Source organism: Eptatretus burgeri, chromosome 1, assembly GCF_056783735.1.
Source record: "Eptatretus burgeri isolate ZD-2024b chromosome 1, Ebu_testis_v1, whole genome shotgun sequence".
NCBI lineage: Eukaryota > Metazoa > Chordata > Myxini > Myxiniformes > Myxinidae > Eptatretus > Eptatretus burgeri.
Genome location: NC_140961.1, coordinates 57,420,755 through 57,426,962, shown reverse-complemented (window position 1 = coordinate 57,426,962; position 6,208 = coordinate 57,420,755). Strand labels below are relative to the sequence as shown.

The following is a 6,208-nucleotide window of genomic DNA, read 5'->3' as shown; positions in this document are numbered from 1 at the left end:
AGAGAGAGAAAAGAGAGAGAAAAGAGAGAGAAAAGAGACGATTTGTTAGACAGAGGTATTCCTGGGCATGTGGGGGAGTGACAGCAGTGGATGGAGTGCGAGTAATAGATTATTTGATGAAGAGAGCAACTCCTCCACCAGTAGATGTTTTGGAACTCACCGGAGAGCAAAGAAGAATTTTGTCTCTTAAGGGACACTGGATACAATTGCCCGGAGTCGCAGGGCCAGGCTGAATGGCAGAGCTGAGCTGTTCAGGGAGTTGAGGCATAAAACTGTAGTGCACTAAGTGTGGACAAGGAGGCCTATGTGCAAGGAATCTGTGAGGGGGTAGAGCATCACCTGTGGTCAAGTGATTCTCGTCCTGCTTAGAGGGGAATTCATGCATTGCGTTCGTCTAAGCCCATCCCTCGGTGTACTACAGTTAGAGCAGTAGAGCAGAATGTGGTGGGCTCTTCACAGAGGAGTCCGAAGTGAAGGCCCACTCGTCTGGTTACTTTGAGCGGTTGTAACCAGGCTGATCCACCAGCTGTCGAGTTGGACGTCAGTCATGTTACAATCCCTGTTGCTAACCCTCCAATCAACTGTGGTCCACCTTCGTTTGTGGAAACAAGGGCGGTGGTGAACCGGTTGAAATGGGGTAAAGCTCCTGTGATCTGTGGCATCCATGCTGAACTTCTCAAGGCTGGGGGAAATGCTGAACTCATGTCATTGCATATCATTCTGTGCTCTGCCTGGAACACAGGTATCATCCCAACTGACTGGAAGAGGGACCTTGTTGTCCCTCTCTGGAAAGGGAAGGTTGATCGCCAGGAGTGCAATAACTACCGAGGGGTGACACTACTCTCGGTGCTGGGCAAGGACTTTGCTCGGATAATTCTTGATAGGGTTTGCCACCATCTGCTTGAGCATGAGTGCCCAGAGCAGTCAGGTTTTACACCAAAGAGGTCAATGTTTGACCGTATCCTTGCTCTTTGGGTCTTCACTGAATGCAGACAAGAGTTCAGCAGGGGCTGCTTGCAGCCTATGTTGATCTCTGCAAAGTGTTTGATTCAGTGGAATTGGGATGCCCTCTGGAGTATTATTGGTCTCCATGGGGTGCCATCAAAATTGATCAATCTGATGTCTGAACTATACTCTGACACAGAGTTCTGTGAGTTGTGGTGGTACCATCTTCAACTTATTTCCAGTTGTTCCTGCAGTTCATCATGGGTGCTTCCTGGCCCCCACACTTTTCAGTGCTTGTATCGACTTGATTCTGGGGAGGATGTCAGAGTGATCAAGCTGCAGTGCATTGTTTGGGAAGATCTCTGATCTTGATTTCACAGATGATGCAGTCGTCTTTGCAAATATTGTGGATATCATTTTGAGGGCCCTCGAGGCACTGAATGAGTTGTCGGAGCCGGTGGGATTGTGGGTTTCCTGGATAAAAACTAAGATCCAGGCTTTCAATGACATCTTGGATGCTGCTATCTTGTCTTTACCTGTTAGTGGTGAGGACATTGAGGTCATGGAGAGATTCACTTGCCTTGGCAGTGATATTCATGTGTCTGTTGGCTGTGAGCCACAGGTCAATCGATGTCTGGGTCGGTCCTGGGGTGTCATTGATTCACTGGACCATGGGGTGTGGTGTTGTCGGTACCTGTGCGGGAGGACAAAAGTCTGAGTCTATAGGTCCTTGGTGCTTCTAGTCTTGCTCTATGGATGTGAGACTTGGTCTTTGACAAGGGATCTGAGATGGAGACTTAATTCCTTTGGTACCAGGTCTCTTTGGAGAATCATTGGCTATCGCTGGTTGGACTTTGTGTCCAATGAGCGATTCATGAGAGAGACTCAAATGACAATTGTTGACCTGCATCGTCCATGAGTGTCAGCTGTAGCTGTATGGCCATGTGGCTCGTTTTCCTGACGCTGATCCTGCTCATCAGATTCTCTTAGTGAGGGAGCCTATTTATTGGAGGAGGCCAATGGACAGCCCACTTGCCTCGTGGTTACATCAGGTGAATCGGCATCTCAACGAAATGGAAATGGGCCAGGCATCTGTCTGGGGGATTGCCAGACGGAGACCGTGTACCAGTGGAAAGTGTACGCAGCGACACGCTGCTCCGGTGCATGCTCCCATTCCTGACCTGACCTTCACGAGAAGGTCTGATTGATGACTGAATTGGGAGAAGTATGTTCAGTATGTGTGTGTAATCACAAGTTGGAGGGAGATGATTTCTTGAAGGCGATTTTGATTTTTGATGAGGTCTGGTTACATCAATTCATGCCAAGATCTAAATTAAGCCAGCATGGATTGGAGACATTTGTGTTCTCGTCCAATAAAAAAAAATTGAGGTTCAGCTGTCAGCCTGAAAATTTCTAAAAATAGTGTTTTGGGAACTTATTTTAATCATGTAATTTATTGAATGTGGAAAAAACATCAATACCCAGTACTACAGCGACTTGTTATGCAATACGTAGACAATGGCTAGATATGTTGCCTCAGTTTGTTACTTTACTTCATCATAATGCTCATTCTTAAATGACAAATGTGACCGATATAATTCTTTGGGAGAAGTGATGAGATGTTCCAAATCATCCCCCAGCTTAGTCGAAGCTTGTCAACTTATGATTTTAATCTCTTTAATGTGCTCAAGGAACGTCTGCTGGTTATAAATTTATGAACAATGAAGATGTCAAAGCACTTGTTCTGTAACAGCTGTGTGCCCTTCATATGGATTTCTACCCAAATGACATCCAGTGCAGGTTCTACACATCATTGGGACAAGTATGGATGTGTAACAGATCAACATCTTGTGAAATAGACTATTTTCATCAACTACTCTGTACTTATATTTTTCCTGAATAAAAATGTCCATGTCAAGATAATGACACGTTTATATACAAAGTCAAATGGAAGACCAAGAAGGAACCAGAAGAAGTAAAGAGCAAAGATGGAGTCATCAGGAGAAACCTGGATTGGATTCGGGTTTCAAGTGCTACTCCACATCCCTGAAACCCATCCAGGAACAGCCAAGTGAGCCTTACAGAAAAATTTCTGCAATAATTCACTTCTCCTTAGAGAGATAGATATGCTGAGCGAGTCATTTTAATGTCTCAGATAAAGTAAATTTTGTACTTGTTGGGGAAGTAATATTGTTCCAGAGAAATTGCAGTTTTCCTAATGGATAAGGCATTAATTTGCTCATTATAATGACTGCAACAAACCAACGTACATGTTTTAAAAAATTAATCAAGAAAATATCTTAACTTATAGACAAAATTAAAATCTGCAGCACTGTGCACACACTAACATTTTTGTTGGTTTTAGTTGATTAGAGAAAGTTTACTGCTGCATTTGTATATTTTTCCCTGCATCACAAAACTTCAGGTTCAACAATCACTGAGGGTTGAAAACAAAGAAAATTGGAAAGCTGAAAAAACATGCTCATAACAAGCAAAATAAAATTTCAAATTACAGGGTTATGAATATTTCATGGCAAGAAAAAGTAAATTACCTGTATGTTCAATTCTTTTTTTCGCCTACAAATGTCAGAACTTTCTCCTTTTTGGGGTAGTTATTATATACCCTATGTTTAGCTGAGACAAGCTGGGATTTCTGAAATCTTACATCTGCAGCTCCAATGACATTAATAATTAATTGATCACTGATGAATTTATTTTGCTGTCTTCCTAAAGCTGTGGATTACCATTTTTGAGGCATCAAGTTATGATTGTAGTGGCAAAACATAAAATCATTATTGACCATGTAAAGCCATCAAAATTTGTGAGAAATGTTTATACCAGTGTTTTATTTGGTGTCTGTATGTCCGACTGCTATACATTCGGTCGTTACTTATCCAATCCAATCTCAACCAAACTCGACAGAAGGACTCAGGGTCATATGGTGGATGTTGTAGCGACTTCATTTGCCCCCATCCCCTTGAGGGTTTTCCGTCTTGGGCAAAATCCATTTAAAGATATATATGTGTGAAGATAGCTAATCGTGGCGTTTTCCACGACTGATTATTACAACAAAAGTAATAACAATACTAATGATAAGAGCATCATATGAATGTTATTACAAAACAATATTAATACTTGTAATATTCCCCCTCCCCAAGGGGTTTTTTATCCTTGGACAAATGCCATGCTAACGTGTATAATAACCTTATCACATGGGTGTGTTCCATTAACAATCAGCTTGCTATCACTTGCCAAGTCAGCTGTTCCTTCTCAACCATTTCATTGGAGTGCTTGCTTGAGTGCTTAAGCCTCTTGGCAAGAACTCTACAAGCTGATTGGTAATGGAATACATCTATGGCGTTTTCTCCAATGAGTCCCAGCAGAAATGGTTTGGTATTCACGAAAAAAGTTTTTTTGTCAACCTTGAGCATGCTCGGCTGCTTTCCCAAGTGCCACTCCGATTTTTAAAGCGCCTCTCAGCTTCGTCTGCATCTTACTCCTCTGTAAGTGCTCTCTCAGAATGTCCACTCCAAACAAGATACTCGCAACCTGCTTTTCTTTTTTGCTCCGGACGCTCCTGAACCTCCTCTTCTTCCTCCTTGCTTGTGCGTTCTCTTTAGATCTATTTATCTTATCTAATATATAAAGCTCTTTCTAAACAACGACTGACTGACTGATATTAAAGATTGGTGCTTTCCAGGTGACGTAGAGTTATTCCACTCGCAAGGCACAAACATGGTGGAATACGAGTCAATGTATGAAGGGGGTACTGCCACTATGATGTCTTCCAAATCGATTGCCACAAACCATGACTGGGTACTCCAAGCCTGGGACTTCTCCCATTGATCCCATAAAGAATGCACACAGTGTTATCCATTCCTTTCACAATCCCAACAGATTTCAGCAACATCACTTGAATAAAATACCACAAACAGTGAAAGATCCAGAAGCCATCTTGGCCACACTTCACCACAACTTCTTTACCTTTTCTCTGGTTTCTACTTCCACCTTCTCTTCTGCCTTTTCTTCTGAGTCATCGTTGGGGCTCAACTTGTCCATGCTGCAAATCAAAGACCCACAAACACAATATATATTTTGGCAGACTAGGCCACGTACATGCAGTGTATATTTTGAAATACCATTTTATTATACACATATAAAAGCAAAATAAACCACAACAACAACATTGGAAACGTTTCATGATGAAGGCAGGTGAAACAATTGAAGAAGTACTTGCAGAAGAGCGAATGTTAAAGTGTGATTACCATTGGGTCCAAATCTGTGGTGTCAAAGTTGCCAGGAAGTTTTCTACTTTAATGGGAGAGATGCTCACATTCTGTGTGGAATAGCCTATTTTCAGGGTAGAGTGGGACAGGAAATTAGATATTGTGGAGCTTGGCTTTTTCTGCAACAAAGTTTTGATGCACTCTGCTTTTGCAAAAACAAAACTGAACTTGGCTCCCTCCTTTGACAGTGAATTGACAGAAAAGGAGTATCCAGTGGTGACATATTGGACAAGCTTCCATGGGGCTTTGGAACATGGTGAGATGCTTAAGAAGTTTGTATTTCTTCAAACTTTCTTTGGGAAGGTCCCTCTGGATGCTGAGCTCTGGAATAACTAAGACAGGCACCTAATGCTACTTCCTATGAAGAAGACAATCGAAGCCTGGTGTTGGCTTAGTGGCTGCGTATTGGGCTTGGGATCTTAGGGTCCTAAGTTAGAGCCCTGTCGGTCGATGAATTAACACCAGGTGGGGTTGACTCAGCCTGTCATCCTTCCCAGGTTGGCAAAATGAGTACCAGTGAACTGGTAACAGGGGAATTGCATCAGCGTTGCCTGTATACCCGGTAGCAGTGGTGATGCACCGTTTTTCATAGCCAGTTGAAAGCATGAAATCATGCCACCACAATAAGTGGAAAAAACAAAAAAAAATGAAGAGGGACTATGGGCTCCAATGCATAGCATTTGCCTTCCAAGTGAAGAAGATAAGCTGTTTTATAGTGATTGCCTCCGCAAACATATGTATATGTGAATCATGGTGTTGGAAAGGACATTGTGAGGCATTAAGGAATGAACTGCTGAGGGAGAGAGACAGAAAGAGACAAAGACAGACTTTGACTTTTGAGGTTCTTTTATTAGAAAAACATAAAATTGCATATGCATTTACATTTTGTAATTCAACAATGCCAATAGAACAGGACAAAAATATGAAAATGAGGAAAACAAGAGGAGCAAGTAAACAGTTCATTTTCACAACAATAA

The 6,208-nt window shown here is 42.2% G+C and overlaps 1 long non-coding RNA gene across 2 annotated transcripts in view; it reads right to left on the bottom strand.

The window, feature by feature from the left end:
• Positions 1-5,006, bottom strand: part of LOC147034548 (uncharacterized) — a 62,135-nt gene extending 57,129 nt beyond the window's left edge. For both annotated transcript variants that reach the window (XR_015060146.1, XR_015060138.1), the window contains exon 1: positions 4,930-5,006. This is a non-coding gene — a long non-coding RNA (uncharacterized LOC147034548). The remainder of the gene's footprint in view (positions 1-4,929) is intronic.
• Positions 5,007-6,208: the final 1,202 nt, after the last annotated feature.